The 16,489-nt window shown below is 41.9% G+C and overlaps 1 protein-coding gene across 3 annotated transcripts in view; it reads right to left on the bottom strand.

The window, feature by feature from the left end:
• The window catches only part of sdk1a (sidekick cell adhesion molecule 1a), a 1,556,037-nt gene that overhangs the window by 799,793 nt on the left and 739,755 nt on the right, over positions 1-16,489 (bottom strand). The window lies entirely within an intron of this gene.

Raw genomic sequence — 16,489 nt, 5'->3', positions numbered from 1 at the left:
CATTGTTTTCAGCACTTGCATGCACCTCACTTCTCACTACGAAAGACGCGTGTGTGCAGGAAACTCCACCGCAATGCAACAATACGTCACGCTAATGACACAGATGGAGAGACACAACGTCGAAACGAAGCAGACGCCATGGGCCAACAACACACAAGTGAAACACCTCAGCAATGGAGGGCCAGGCTTGAAGTTTTCACTAAAAATGCTGTCTATCTGGAGGTATTTTCTCAAGACAAAGACTCATACGCCAGCGATATGACTAAGATATTGTACTGCCAGGGTCTTCTTACAAAAGCCAGTGGGGCAGGTGGGTCCACGTCCAATGCCCTGGGTAATTCTTAAGAGTGAGCTGACGCCTCTCCAAGTTCATTTTTTGCAGTGGCGAACTCATCACGTTTGAGTATAGCCTGGATGAAAACGTTCTCTTTGTAGACAATTAACTATTTAGTCAAACACATGTCCCTAGCTCTGAACACCAGGAGACATTTCCATCAAGAAAATGTAAGTCTGCTCTCCGCTATCAATATAATTTGTGGAGTTTGGCAGAAAGAAGCTGATCTGCATGTCAGTGGGTATGTGGTGCGCTCCCCAAAATCTAATGTTCACTGTAAACCAGCAGCAACTGCTACCTTTATCATGAGCATGGAGTCATTGTGTCAGTTTAGGCTTCCATACTCTTAAAATGGAATTTTATGGCTCTTTACTGGGTGCGTGTTTCCTCATAGGATATTCTGGGAAGGGTTCCTTGCATAAGACTTTGGTTCTTTGTGCTTTGAAAAACTTCCTAATATGTAGAAAAAACAAATGCAATCTTTAATGTAGGGCAGGCTAACTAGCAGGACACTAACAGATCAAGAAAACCTGAATGGAGACCACCAGGGAATGCTACCAGGGTTAGGACGGCCCCAGTTTACATACGACTTGAAAGTGCTTCACAGGACTTGGGCAGAAATCCAGAAGCAGTTCCCTTGTCAAATTTAAAAAAGAGTCTGCTGTCTCACTTCAAGATCAAGTGGGCTACGGCCTTTTGGAGGAGGAAGGAGGATATGTGAATGGTCGATGTTGCTGTTAATTGTATGTGGTAGGCATTGTGTGAAATATTGCCATGCCTGTGGTTTGGGGCTCAGTGCGCCCCCTAGTGGTTCCAGCATAGTTGATTTCAGACTACAAATTTGCAAGGACTCTTTTAAATAACTGCGACCATGTTAAAAAAAAAAAAGTAAAAAAATGGATGGATGTGAAATGGATAGGATATATTGCAAAAGAAAGAAAGAAAGAAAAAGAGAAAAGTAATTTAATTTCTAACAGATAGTTAGATAGTGTGGCAGATGACCTGGGACCTTGCCCCACCTTGATGACTGGAGTGTGGAAGAACCGGGAGAGGGGCAATGCCTTCCCTGGGACACAAGAGGGCAGCATCAGCACCACAGGACTGGAGCTTGGAAGCTCAATCCTGTTGGGGACCGGGGCCACCGCCAGGGGGTGCTTGGACTGCAGCACTTCCACAGTACCAGGAATTGCTGCTGGAAGAGCATCATGGAGCACCTGGAGCACATCCAAGGGGGCATTTTAAAAGGGGCCACCTCACTCCATTCGGGGAGCCGGAATTGGGAAGTAGAAGACAGAGCTCACAGGAGAGGAGTGGAGACAGCTGAAGGAGAGAAGAAGGGAAAAGGAAAGAAAGGACTATGAGCCATTTGTGCAGGTGGTCTGTTTGTGTCTGGGCTGAATATTCACGATAGATAGATAGACAGATAGATAGACAGATAGATAGATAGATAGATAGATAGATAGATAGATAGATAGATAGATAGATAGATAGATAGACAGACAGACAGCTGACTGATCATACACCATGATAATAAAAGGCACTAAATACTCCGTCTCTAAGATGAGCTCAATATAAAATATTTACAAAGCTCTCTGTATTTAAATGAGTGGCGTCTGCTGATTATTAAGTAGATTTTGCGTTTTTTTTCCCATCAGGTGTGAAGTGTCTCCAAATGAACACCACGGTCCTGGTAATGTTTCTCATGCCGTCTAGGCTTTTAAGAAAGTGAGCACATATCATGTAAACCACTGGGGAGCCTCACTATTTGGTGCATTAGCAAGTAAGTGATAATGATTCGCTTTACTTTAATATTTGTTGTTTGAATATAGTGCAGTGCAGTTTTCAGGCGGCCATTGAGTTGTTTCAGCACAAGATAATGCTCAGATGCTTTAATGTCATAACCCATCAGCCCCCACCCCACTAACCATGTCGCTCGGCCCCAGGGATTTTAATTTCTGCATGAAGTAGCAACAAAAAGCAGTCAGCAGATCATTCAGCTGGAAGAGACACGGTGATCAGTGACATTTACAAGGAAGAGGTAGTCAAGCGCTCCCCTTGTCCTGACAAACAAGGAGAGGTGCTATGAATCGGCTTTTCTTCCTGTCACACCAAACCTCTTGTCCATACACTGGATTCGAACCGTTTGTACCTGTTGGCCTAGCACCACAACACCATCACAGCCAGAGGCTCCTCTCCAGCTTTGCTGTTAGACAAAGAGCCATCAAATTCTTGCATCTGCAGATGGTTCCTCCTAACTGATTGTCTTCATTTCTTAGGACTAATGGGATAAGACGCTCAACTGATGGTTAAATCTTTCATTTATCACGCTAATCATTCCTCTGTCGTTTTTCTTTTTATCTCATTCATATCAACAATGTAACATATTAGTATATCAACTAAATGTATGACAGATAAGTTTCTGGGCAGGGCGGGCACAGATTCAAGAGTATAAGGAACACCAGTGCCATGCATGGTGTACTTCATAACTTAGATACTTTCTTGTATCCTTCCCCTGACTTGTGCTTTCCAATCACCCAGTTCTTGGAGCTGCTTGGAGTGTTCTGTTGTCTTCATTGTGTAGTTTAGGCCACCATACTGACTTACCACATGCTCAACCTTTCAGGTAAGGTTTGGAAACTCCAAACAGTTGACCACCATTTAGTTAATTATGGGATTTCTAAACCAATTGGCTGCACCAGTGATGACTTGGGTGTGTCACATTAAAAAGTATGTGACTGCATCCACTGGCCTGCACTATGGAAGACACTGGAGGCAGAACTAGTGTGGCCTGAAGTCATCAGGTTCCTCCAGTCATCATACAACAGCTTGACCAGCCATGCACAAATCCAAAGTGAACTATCTGAAGAGTTTTCTATCCAGACTGAAGTTCGTCAGGGAGATATGGTGTCCACCTTGCAATCATGAGGAAGGCACTCGAGGGTAGGTGCAGAGTGGAATATGATGAGAATTACTTTCTGACAGACCTGATGTTCGCTGACGATAGTGCCATATTTGTCTAGTCATACGGCCTAAAGATCAATGCCAACAAGACCAAGGTTCTAGTGACAGATGGATCACAGTCCATTGTCCACCTTGAGGGACTACAGAATGAACAAGTCCAGGAATTCAAGTACCTGGGGTCACTGGTCCAAGAGAAGAAAGTGTCATCAACCGTGGAGATCCACAGTAGGACTGGACCTGCCACTGCAGCATTTGCCTTACTCAAGTGGTGCCTGTGGAAGAAGACCAAACTCCAAAATCCGTCTGTTCCACATGCTCATCCTGACAATTCTGCTGTGTGGATTGGAAACATGGACACTACTTCAGTCATACCTAAACTTGAGGTATTTCAAATGCGATGCCAATGACAGATTCTCCACATCTCAATTTGTAAAGGGGGCTCAATTTCCAGACAACGTGTGCTAGAACCAACTGTAGACGAGCAAATCTACTCGTGGCAGCTACGATGGTTTGGTCATGTCTGCTGAATGGGCCCAGACCACATACCACATCAAGTCAAGTGGAGGAGGTCCCCCACCCAATGGAGAATACAACCAACTGCATTTAAGAAATCTTGGATCATGCATGTACTGTAAGACTTGAAAAGCCAACATCTTGACCTCGATTTGGTGAGGACAGTTGCCATGGACCGTAAAGGATGAAAAGGCATCTTGAGCAACATCCTGTGGCACCCACAGCAGAGTATCGGTTGCATGGTCAACCACCACTTCCAGATCTCAGACAGAGAGAGTCTTTGTGTTTTATAACTGTAGTTCTCACTTTGTAGAGATCTGATTTCACACTGACATTAAAGAGTCTTTCTGTTGATCGACAATCCAAATTCAATCAACTCTGTTTCAATGTTGTATAACAAGAAAGAGTCAAAACTTCCAAGGGGTGAATAGTTTTTATTGGCACAACTCTTAAAACTATCTAACAAAATTAGCATTACATGTTGTGCAGGACAGCCGGGTCCCATGCCCAGCAGGGACGCCCCTGCTGCTTATGTTCCGGGGAAGCCGCCATGGGCAGTCCAATACCTCCCCCGAGACGCTTGGTGGCAGTCTCCCTGGCCAACGGTGATTCCCCAACCGCCCGCAGGGCTCCATGGGAGATGGAATCCTCCACAGCTTGGTTGGGGCCCAGGGTGGCCGCTAGGGGGGGCTGTCTGCTTCCCACAGCCCGGCTGGACGAGTCTTCAGCCCCACCCGGAAGTGCAATTAGGACCAGGTGGTTAATCACCTGGAACGCTTCCGGGTGGGCTATAAAAGGGCCCAGCCGCCACCACTCGAAGAGCCAGAGTTGGGAGGAAGGAGACAAAGCTTGAGAAGGAGTGGTGGTAAAGGAAGGAAGGTGGTGTTGCTGTGAGTTGGACTGGTGGTTTGTGGGACTGTGTATTGCCTGTGGGTCACGGGGAAGACGTGCGCCCATGGGTGAAGAAAAATAAGGGTCTTTGTACTTTTTATATGTGTATCTGTGTCTATCTGTGTCGGGACCGGCGCCTATATAGGGCCTTCGTTACAATGTATAAATATATGTAAAGCGTGACATGGCCCCCTCAAACTCAGCCACGATATAAATGGTTCACTGTCCATAACTCACAGTATTGCAGCCCCTGTCAAGGTGCAGAAACAAATGAAAGTCATTAAAAAGTTAGGGCGCACATGGCACTTTCATTTTAGTGCATTTCACTACCTAGTCCTCCTATCAGAAGAAAGCTGTGCCGGGTGTCTAGCGTGACTAATCAGTGATCTGGACACAGAGAATTATACATCCCTTCGATCCTGATTAATCTGCCTCAGACGCTCTTCTGTACATAAATTATTTAAACAGCCGCAGTTAACTGGAATGTCACACATTTTAAACGGCATGAGATATTGGATTTGTTGATTAAGAACGGCGTTCAAATTGCACTTTCGTTATCAAGTCAACTGTCATGGAAAAAAAAAAATGAAATAAACAAAATCTAAATTGATAGGGACACTTTAAAGCCATGATTGCCTAAATTCTTGGGAATGATTTGCAAGTTTTGGTAATTGGAGAAAATTTTCAAAAGGAAAGCAGGTTTGTCATTTCAGATAAGATGCTTTTTGTGTCGAGAGGCACTTGTCCATGGAGGAGGCTTAAAGATAAAAAGTCAAAATTAGCATTCATTGGAAGCCTCGGCTGACTTGACGAGCGCACAAAGAGCAGTGAGGGTGACTTTGCTGATGGAGGAACTCAGCACTGTGCGCCTCTTGCTTCTCCTACAGGTAGATGCGGTGTGTGAGGGTGCGAATGTTGAGCTGTGAGCTGTGTCTGTTCATCACTAATGGACAATGCAGCACCCTGGGTTTGAATCTTGTGCTCGGTTCTTGACCATGTTGACTTTGTGTCTTCTCCCCATTGTCCTTGTGACTGTTCCACTGAGCAGAACGGCTTTCCTCCCAAAGATGTGCAGAATGTGTTTTCTTTTTGAAAGTATTTGTTTTGCTTCAAATTCAGTTTTACATTATGAGATTCTTCTGTAACTTTAAATTTGATGCGCTACTTGAGTAGATGGATAGATGGATGGATCATGAGCAGATCCCCCCAATCCCCTCCCCATCCCCACACACTATCTATTTAGGTTTACTTTCAGATTTTTTTTTTGCCCCTAAATATTTTATTACATGTGCAGTTGTTCTTGTTCCCACAGGATGCCTTAAAGATTTATTCCCCCATGCCGCCCGTGCTCTTGCCCTCTTATCTGGAACAGTTCAAAGAGGTAAGCCTTCATGCAGATTGTTCACTTGAGTCCGTCTCCCTGAGATCGGCATTGCAAGAGGCTGAGGAAAAGCGGATTTGTGTTTTTTTTAATGGCTGTTAAATCCTATCCGGGTGAAAGTGGCTGCAAAGCACCTCTCGGTCACCTTTCACTTTGCAGGCTCTGCTACAGTCTCAGGTGATCAGACATTCTGACAGGGATGACAAAGCTCTCACTTTAATTTATTATTTAACGTGAACCATCACAAATGTGTCAAATTACCTGACCTTGAAATTACGTTTCTTGAATGGAAAGATCACCAGCTGAGAAAGACTGGAAATCTTCTCAGAAGCCATGAATGGTTTGACCCTTGAAGCTTGATATGTGTCACTCACAGCCAGCTCACTTCAGCTACCGCAAAGTTTATTTTTCTGCCCCACGGCAATATGTCCACGTTTTTGCTCTGAAGCAGTGGTCAAAAGAATGCTGAAGAAGACATGACAGCAACAGTATGCCTGAAATCACCATTTAAACCATTTGGACCCATTTCTAACATGTTCAGATGAAGTGTTCCATCTTCAGAACACATTTGAATTCTTACTTGAATGTCTTTTGGAGGTGACCCTACACTAATTTTGTTATGTTGATCCACATCTTTTTTTTAGAAGTATTAAGTGGATAGGACTGGGCTCAATGGCCTGTTCTCGTCTCGATTGTTCTCATGTTCTAACGTTCTAGATGTCCTCCACCCCCTATTCTTGTTCTCTGATCCTTGTACTCACCTGCGGTTAGACTTATAAAACTTGTGTACACACGAAAAGAGGTCCCAAATGTGCTTAGGCAACATTGAAAACCAAAATCAGCATTTACAAAAGAAAACTCGAAAAGGAATACTTACGACAACTCTGACCCAGCCTCCCAGCACTCCAGACACCATTAAAAAACCTCTCACTGTTCTATTCAATCTGATCTAGTGTGGTGCTGAGGTGTCACGCGTGGCATGGCTGCACTCGGGACCTAATCTGGGATCCTGAGGTGGTTTGTCATGTGGTGAGTGCGGCAATGCGCTGTATCAGTGTGTGCTCCTAACCCCTCGCTCTGACTCATGCATAAGCGACATTGCCGAGAAACTGGGAAATTATGGCACCTTTGATAAAGTAGGGAAATGAGGCTAAACCAGCTAAATCAGGGGTTCTTAACCGGGGGTATCCATATCCCTTGGGGGTATGGAAACCAAATGCTGGGGGTATGGGACTCGATCTCTGGGTACTGGTATTTATTTTATTTACTGTATTAATTTTTACTTGGGTAGGATGTGAATGGAACGCAATAGAATCTTCGAGAACATTCAACATTTCCTGCAAATGCTTGTATTTCATTTTACACATGTAAAAATAAAAATTAAATAAAAATATTAGGAAATGACACTGGCAACTAATATAAGGAATGGTGATGATTATTTCGACAGTCAAGTAAAGAGGGTATGGGACCATACTGGACAATCGATTGGGGGTCTGGAGTTCATCAAAAGGTTAAGAACCCCTGAGCTAAATGATGACTCACGTGTATAATAATTCATGTAAGAACCATTTCCTAGTTACATAAGATTCATGAATATTTTACTAGATGACAATGCATAATCTATGAGAGGTTCCTGTAAACCCCATAAATTAAGTAAAACTGGTATATTCTAGCTATTTCTATGTGCTTTGACTAAACATTATTGTGTAAGGTGTAGAGGGCACATGGTTTTAAACCGTGCCCATGCTCGTGCCTACGGGCCTTTTGAGTGTGTGAAGTAAAATGTATGAAAACAGCACTTACTTTAAGTGCTGTGCCGTACGTTTAAAGCGTACAGAAGAAGAAGCTAAGAATCTTTAAGTATAGAAGAAGTAAAGAACTTTTAAGTACAGAAATAACTAAAGTTTCTCAAGAAAAGCTAAGCTTAGAGAAGATACATTTTTTCTTTTGTTTTTGGTGCTTTTTATTCCATGTGTGTAACTACTTTTTTCTTTATTCTTGTATGGATTATTTGCTTTTAACTTTCACTAAATATTTTTAAAACAAACTTTTGGACTGAGAGATTTCTTTTGGCATGTGTTTTGATCTCGCCTTATACTTCAGCGGCTACAATTCATATCACTGCCGCTAGTATAATATGCATAATGTGGCAAACATATAAAACCTCAAAGTGATGAATATCTCATGTACAGACTCGATTTTAGTTCCCAGTAAGAGCGCCAATGCTGCATATTGACACTGAAGAACTGTTTTGGTTATTCGCCAGTTTATATCTACTACCTGTTGTCACTTCTCAGGCTGACAGGTCAGGAATATCTTAGTCAAGCTTCACTCCGTCATGCCCACTATGCTGAAAGCCATTAACCAACCGACAAGGCGATAAATTCATTTTTTGTTTGGTGTGGGTGCACACACATAAAACATAACTGTTTCTTCCCCACATAAAATAGGTAAGTTGCATCAGTGTCTGGTTCTCCTAATGTAGTCGGTACAATTTATTGCCCTCATATTGCAATAAGGATACCTACATCGCATGAGGATGCTTTTGTTACCTGTGAGCAATGCCATTCTATTAATATGCAAGATGAGACTGACAGACGTTGTGACTCGATGGCCTGGGTCAACACACGATTCATTTATTTGGAGGCAAAATAGTTTTGGTAGCCGTGATGGTGCTGTACATGGTGGGTGGATTGTTGGTAAGGTAACTTGCTGAACCCTCAGTTTTTCTTTAATGTCTAAACTATTCGCTATAACAGCAATCATCAGTGGCTACTCAGACGCCGGCACCTTATGCTTTTTCCCAACCCCCAGAACGCAAAGGAGCGCATGCTACGATGATCTTAGAGCACTCAGTTGTGGAGAGCAGTGTGATGTGTTAGGAGGGAGGCTGCTCTCTCAAGGTGCTGCTTCTACGAGGAAGGAGCACTAACCACCATGTCCTGGGGAAAAACAGAAAGATGTTCACAATATAAATAGTATTTACATATGCCGTGATGATACCATGACATCTACTGCTGAACCTCACACAACTCAAGCCAATTATTGTCCAGTTCGGCACAGATAATGGAGATAAAACTAAAGGTCACATAATATATAATGAGTGAGAATTCACCTCTGCAAATGCTGAAAACCATCAGGATCAGTCTTTGTATTTATTTATTTATTTAAATTACGCCACAAAATTAATTTGGTACAGGAAGATGAAAAAGGGCAAATCATTTAAAGCAATGAATATAAAACTAGCACATGTCATGGACTAAAACATTCCAGGCTATTATTGGTGTTGATTACAGATAGAATTTTTGCAAATTCTTAGATAATTGCTTTATCCTAGATATTATTTTAGCATAATAGGCAGGATAGATAGATAGATAGATAGATAGAAAAAACATTATATAATATACAGTAGATAGATATATATGAAAGATAATTGCACATTCCCTCTGTATACAGTGTATTATATTGGCACAATTCTTTTAGGATGATTTTGTATCCTTATATGTTCTTCACTTTTCCATAGTTAAAGTGACAGAGTAAAAAACACGTTAATTTACAAATTAAAAAGACACAACTCTGAACTGACACTGGCATTCCTCATGACAATGTCAAACCAAGGAACTGCTTCTTTCTTCTGCCTTGCTAAAATGTGAGGTGGTCTGTTCTCAAGATTAAGAGCGAGGCAATAGAAACACAGATATGAAGCGTTAATGGGACACCCTTCAGATGTGGCTGGTGGAAAATATGACGCAACATAGCATTCTCACTCCTTATTCATGCAGTACCCGGTTACAGGGGGCACAGCCCTCCTTGGAAGCACCGGGTTCATGGCACAAAGCAACCCTGAGCTGGGTAAATAGATAGATAGATAGATAGATAGATAGATAGATAGATAGATAGATAGATAGATAGATAGATAGATAGATAGATAGATAGATAGATAGATAGATAGATAGATAGATAGATAGATAGATAGATAGATAGATAGATAGATAGATAGGAGGCACTATATAACAGATATGTAACAGTTTCGGTTTAGACACACACAACGTGCACTTCCATGTCAAATGAGAACTGCCCATAACAGGAAGGTCCAATGGTGGGCCCCCTGGTGGCACCCAAGGATCTCGACAGGGTTTCTCTTCCATACTACAAATCCCAGGCAACAATGAGCACAATGTCTCTCGATTTACATTCAACAGTTTTTATGATTTAACTTAACATTTTATTTGCCTTTTAAAATTGCTTCTGCATATTGCCTACATGAACAAATTGTTGCGTCAACATAAACGCCTGACTCTTTTCCTGAGGTTATTTCATTTTAGACTCTCTTTATGATCTTATAATTATAATTGATGTTCTTTCAGCCTATGTGTAGCACTTTGCAGTTTTCTACATTAAACTGCATTTTTCTTAGTTGTTTTGTTCACGTTTTTCTGAATTGTTTTTGCTGCCTTATCAGTGTCTGTTGTTCCTCTGATTTTAGTCATTTTAAACTTGCTAACAACTATATCAAAACGTGTCACTAATACAAATCAGAAAAAGTGACAGTCCCACAAAAGACCCCTGTGGGACTGCACTGATGACCTCACTTCACGTGGAGCATTCGGCTGGGAGACCTTCATATGTTTCTGTTTTTGTGAAATCCTCTACATCTTGTCCAGTGTGTTCTATCAGCTTCGCCAAAGAGGATGTTTCAACAGCCGTGACATGGACAAGTCTTATTTTATAGTAATAACTTCATAAAGCCACTGAAAGCGCGTAAATCAATTGGTAAAACCTTTCATCAGATTTAAGGAGACTGCAGCATCACAGTGACTGTGTTTATCTACCCACCGATCAGAAGACTGTTAAAGATGTGATTTTCTTTATGTTGAATTTCATCAACTCGCAGCTCGCTCGGACTGAAGGTGGGCACTCCTGACTGGGGGGTATTCTGACCACTAATTGTCCTTGTAACTTCATAAATGGAAATTCTAGCACTGCTATGTCCACTGCATGCTGCAAGATGCCTACATGCCAACCATCATCCCAAAGGGGCGAGTCACCTCACCTCGAGTTCTGCTCTTTATTTTGAATTTCAGGCTCTGCTCAGTTTTATTGCTGTTGACAGGTTTGTACTTTTCTTTCAGATGAAAGGCGCTTTATAAAATGCAGCCTAAATTAACTGGAGGCTTCAAACTGCGTCCCATCTTATGCTGAAAACCTTCTGAGATGCCCAATTCCATAACAATGGGTTTATAATAAAAAGGAAGATCAATAGAAGAATGTGCTGTTTTTATATTTGAGAAACACAGAAAGTTCAAATAAAGTTGTTTTTTTTCTTTAATTTTAAAGGGCATTGCCTTCTTCTGGTTTGATTTCAGGGTTTTGAAAAGAGAGACTAGGCCTGCAGGACAAAACGACATCTAGAAAAGGCCATGTCAGCCGATGACAATGAAAATATGACACAGCCGATCTCATCCTGTGACAGCTGCCAGAAATCGGTTATGGTTTAATAGTGTGCGACTCCGACAAAAGCATCCGCAGTGAAACGCGACCCAAATGAGCGAGACTGTCAAGCATGCTGGCATGCACATAAGGGACAGTGGCATATTAGTTACCAGCCTTGACCAAAATATGAGAATGTATTCAAAAAAATAAATGGTGAACAACGACAAGCCCACCTTGAGACATCCCTGCATAACATATACCTGTGTAATGCTGGCCACAAATGCCAACGACAATCATGACTGAAACCAGAAGCTTCACTTTAAAACTGACACACAGATGGAAAGTAGGTGAGTAAGGGTCTTGGATTCAGCCAAAAAAAGTTGCTTTCCTGACGGTCAGTTTCCCTAATGGTTCATTACTGCATGTCAGCTCTCAGAGGTGAGACTGGAGTGGGGCACTGTGGGTAATCCTCCCTAGAGGTGATGCTTTAGATTTTTACTATATCAGCAGACAAAGATGCAAACATGGCTGGCCTAGTTGGGCTTGGAGGTCTTGACAGTCAAAATGTGGTCATGAACACAATCTTAAGGGTTGAGTGCTTTATCTGTCATTTCGCCTTCACTGCACCAAGATACCAGAGTGGTGCCTGGCACCTGGGCACATACATGTTCAAGTCTTTCTGTAACTGCATAAAAATTCATCCTACCAGTAACCTTTAAATCTAAGAATCTAGTAGCAGCAGCAGTGAATGAGCTAAACCATCAGGGAATAAAAAGTAAAATGTATTTTTTGGTTCGAAAGAGGTGAGTAGCTATGATCAAATCTGTGGGGGGCAAGTCTCAGAGAATTCAGGTTTCCTATCTGCAAGAAAATGCACTGTTCTGAGATTTAATTCAATTCATGCACTGGATCAATGAGACGAAGACTGGACTTCTTTGGTACTTGACTTTGTGTCGAATGTGCGGTTGCTCATGGAGTCCTGAATGAGGTACATTAACAGCATTGTGAGGGAGCGTCAGTTACGGCATTATGACCATGTGCCGCGATTCTCCGAGGGTGATCCGGCTCACAGGATCCTCATTGTGGACCAGGCCAGGCCAAGGGGATGCCCACGTAACACCTGGCTGTGGTAGATAGAGGGTCATTTACGGTCGGTGGGACTGGATCACATGTCTGCCTTGGGGGCTGCCAACCAGGATCCCAAGCTGTTTTGTCGTATGGTGGGTACTGAGATGCACTGTACCAGCGCATGCTCCCTAACCTGACCTCACCTGATTGGATCTCAAGGAGGTATAATGGAGCAGAATGGTTGGCAACACGGCCTCACAGCTCAGGTCAAAGTTTTGGCCACACTAATCAGCCCAGCATAGTTAGCAAACACATCACTACACCATTAAAATCCAATCAGAATTAGTTCTGACTCACCATCCCCATTGACTTCCATTTATTTAATACAGTTCGAGGAAGTTTCTGACCATTTCCGCAATTTTGCCAGAATCAAAGCAAAGCAAATCCAGCGGGGTTCATTCATCACTATTCAGCACATCATAGCATTTTCTAAATCTGAGCACAGCTGTGGGGGGCTCATAAAGTATTACTCCTTTAACAAATGACTTTCTTGATGGTCTATTAAGGGAAGCCCCTCACAATGTGACTTCTCCAAGTGTCATAGTGTTTTGATTTTTTTTAATCTTTTTTACATTTCCTCAGACACCTTCTGTCTCTAGCTGATATTGGAAGATGACTCTACTATGGCACTGCCCTCTTTGGAGATGTTTAACTTAACAAAATAAAGTTTGTTTCTTTATTTCCCCAAGCCATGAATGAAGAATAGCAGCGGCCTGACCCCAGCAAATAAATAAATAACAACAAGTGCGCTGGAAAAGGAATTGTCCCTGAAGAATTACTTCTTTATTTGTCTGAAAATAGTCCAAGCTAAATTCGATTTGTTTCTTAAATAGGCTAAAGGGAAATTCCAACTTACGTTATAAGAGTGTTGTATCAAATAAAATTCCAAATTAACTCACATAAATTTGAACAAACAAAAAGAACCGAGAAATCTTAACCTCGGAATAAATCAAGCAGGCGAACCTGTCAAAGAATGGCAAATGGTTTGTTTAGGAGAGTGCATAATTGAGTGAACGTGGGCTCTGAAGTCTCCTAAGGGTTTGGAATATCTCTCCATCAGACGATCACCAACTTTCAGCTGGCCCAGGGAAACCAAGGCTGGAATAGACTGCCACTCAGTCCCTGAGCACACTGATCAGAACATCTACTGGCATAATTTCTAGGGTTCATTTCTGGTCAATTCTGAGTTTTCAAAGAGAACAGCTTTGGGATGTTGGATGAATTCAAAGTAGCTGATGAAAAGTCACAACAAGAAGCGAAAAATGTGTGCACTCCAATCAGACAGAGACTGGGCTGAGATACCAAGCCAGTTCTGAGACAGCTTCATCTGATTATGACAGCCTGATGACGTGCGGCTCGCTGGTCAGATGTATAGATAAGAACTTCATTATACTCCCTACGCAATAAACTTGAACTTGATTAATTAACTATATAATAAAATATTGAAGTCAGTGTGTCCAGTGCCTCTGAGCAATCTGATTGGTCAGTTTGCTTTGATGTGGTTGGTCAGTTTGCTTTGATGTGATTGGTTATTTTGACATTTTGGATGCAATGAAAGTGAAAGTGCAAGTGTGAGATGCATGAGGAGGAAAAATAGCATGGGAGGCATGTGGAGAGTCAAAGATGGCAAGTATAAAAGTGCGAGAAAGCCACCTCAAAAATAATGACAGAGTGTGAGAAGCAGGCTTCACGGGAATGTGCTCGAGAGATGGAGGTGCTGGTGAAGAAACGTTCACACACATGCAAACACCAAAGAAAGTAGCTATAAGTACATGGAGGGCAAGAGATAGCAAATCCATCCATTATCCAACCCGCTGAATCCGAACACAGGGTCACGGGGGTCTGCTGGAGCCAATCCCAGCCAACACAGGGCACAAGGCAGGAACCAATCCTGGGCAGGGTGCCAACCCACCGCAGGATAGCAAATCTCTCTATTATAATAAAAAAAATCCTGGGATGAGACAAGACTTTCTAGTCTGAGACAAGATGTGACTTTTTCAAAGAGATACTTTTACATCTCGTGAGACGAGACTCTGTGCCAAGAGATTTAACCATGCCTGGGGCCCGAAATAAAAGACAAAGAGTAGATCACAAAGTAGAAAGTCATAAAGAATTCAGAAACTTTGGTGCAATACACATGCAGAGTAGGTTAGACATAGTGAAAGTAATAAAATTCGAAAGTTTCAAAAAAAGTTAGTAAAGATCACATTAGCACAAACAAACGGAAATTATTCCTCGCTGAAATAACGGAACTGTGAAAAGATATTGAATATATTGTTTGGATTTAAACTTTAAGCTGGAGACGTGTAGATCGTCTAATTTGTGTTGCCATCAGAGAAAAGTAGTGTTTCATCCCAATGAAGAGGCATATCCGCGAGAATTAAAAGATTTGTTGTTTGGTGAAAGTGAAATCCACATACAGTACACGAGTGGCAAATTCGCAAAGTTGTTGGTGCATAACGCAGGCAGGGGGTTGGCAAGCGAAGCAAGCCGGGGGCAAAAGCCAACCTAGTATTTATAATTATTTTATGCTTCAACATGTAGCGTGGCTAGTAATTAATAATTAAATCGGATTAAGTAGGTTGGAAATATGTGCATTTGTTGTAAGTATCAAACCGGATGGACTGGAATCCTGAGTTTGGTCAGGGATGATTTATATGGCCAAGGAGCCACTATGGAATGGAGAGCAGAGATGGAGGTGCATCCCAGCATGGATGGTTCTTGAGTTCTGTCCCAGTTGGGATGACCCAATAAGGGATGGATGGGGGGACAAAGAGGTTTCAGGGGGCTCTAGTGCGTTGACTAGCATCCACAATGTGAAACGTCCATAAGAATTCTTCTACTACTACTAATAAAATGATTCTTTATTAGAATGCTTTCATGTTAGTGTTGCTTCTGTCATCAGTGAAAGTAATAATAAGTGCTGTTTTTATGCTATAATTCAATAACTCCATTACTAGTAATAATAATTACTCCGATTTATTACTTCTACACAGACCGGTGTTTCTAATAACGCTGGTCAACAAGCAAAAATGTTTCCTTGACCAAAATTGCTCCTTTCCACTAATTTTGATCGCACAGAACATGAATCTAACCATGAACACTGACAGTGTTCCTGTAGTTTTTGAGCTACAGAGAATATCACCTGAGAGAGGACAAGGCTTCTGCTACCTATGAGAAAAGTTTCCAAGTTTAAGTCAGATAAAAACTGGAGCATGATATGAGAACTTCTCAAGGAGATTCACTTTGAGGAAATTCTCCATAGTGAATAAAAGTGTGCATGGGACTTTTTTCAATAAATTTGAGCAAATTTCCTGGGAAACCCCTAAGGCCAAAACAAATGTGATTCCCCTGGATACTACAGCTGAGACATTTGTAAACTTCAATTCTCATGATGTGCAAATGAAAACGAGAATGAGAATCACACCGTTGATCCTCAAGGATTCGTTGCTGGTGGCTTTCTAGCTATGTGTTAATGAAGCTAGCAGTGATTCAGATCAGTCTAAGTATCAGTCATGAACTTATCTTTTCAAACTTAGTTAGACTACAGCTCAGATCTCAGGAGGGTTAGGTCTTTCCAGGGTGCAAATTATACTGTAGCACTTGGGGGTCTAAACCCTGACTATTCCGTGAGTGGTGATGGAGTTCATAAATATCTCATTATCAATCATTAAAACTTGACAAAGATGTCCTTGTTTCACTGAATGGGTGAACCTAGCAGGTCTCTGTCCATGGGCTACACTTCAATCGTTAAATGTGATTCCATACTGTAAAAAAGCTGAGTGGTTTGAGGTAAACTAGATTTATTACTTATATAATGGACGAGACTGCAAAATACTGGAGCCTGC

Source organism: Polypterus senegalus, chromosome 13 (assembly GCF_016835505.1).
Source record: "Polypterus senegalus isolate Bchr_013 chromosome 13, ASM1683550v1, whole genome shotgun sequence".
NCBI lineage: Eukaryota > Metazoa > Chordata > Cladistia > Polypteriformes > Polypteridae > Polypterus > Polypterus senegalus.
The sequence above is the reverse complement of the archived record's forward strand: the minus strand, read 5'-3'. Positions and strand labels throughout refer to the sequence as shown.